Consider the following 319-nt stretch of genomic DNA (forward strand, 5'->3'; position numbering starts at 1 on the left):
CCGGCGGGCGCTGCCCCTAGCTCCCTGCGCACCGGGCCCGGGGAAGGAAGCTGCTCCATTTCTGGGCGACTGTGTTGCTTATTAGCCGCCTCGAGCTCTGATCTGGAAAGTGCCCCAGAGGAAGGAGCTGGCAAACCCAGTGTTTCCACCGAACAGCACACGCGTGGCTGCCGTGGAGATAGTGGGGAAGGAGGCGAAGGAGTCGTCCCAGCAGCAGGGGGCTCTCGCCAGGAACGCCCGAGGCCTGGGGCCGGAGAGCAGCGTCCTGCCCCCCACTGGCTTGGGTGGGGCGGCCCGAGGCCGGAGTGACCACGGGAGG

This window comes from Myotis davidii, unplaced genomic scaffold (assembly GCF_000327345.1).
Source record: "Myotis davidii unplaced genomic scaffold, ASM32734v1 scaffold1762, whole genome shotgun sequence".
NCBI lineage: Eukaryota > Metazoa > Chordata > Mammalia > Chiroptera > Vespertilionidae > Myotis > Myotis davidii.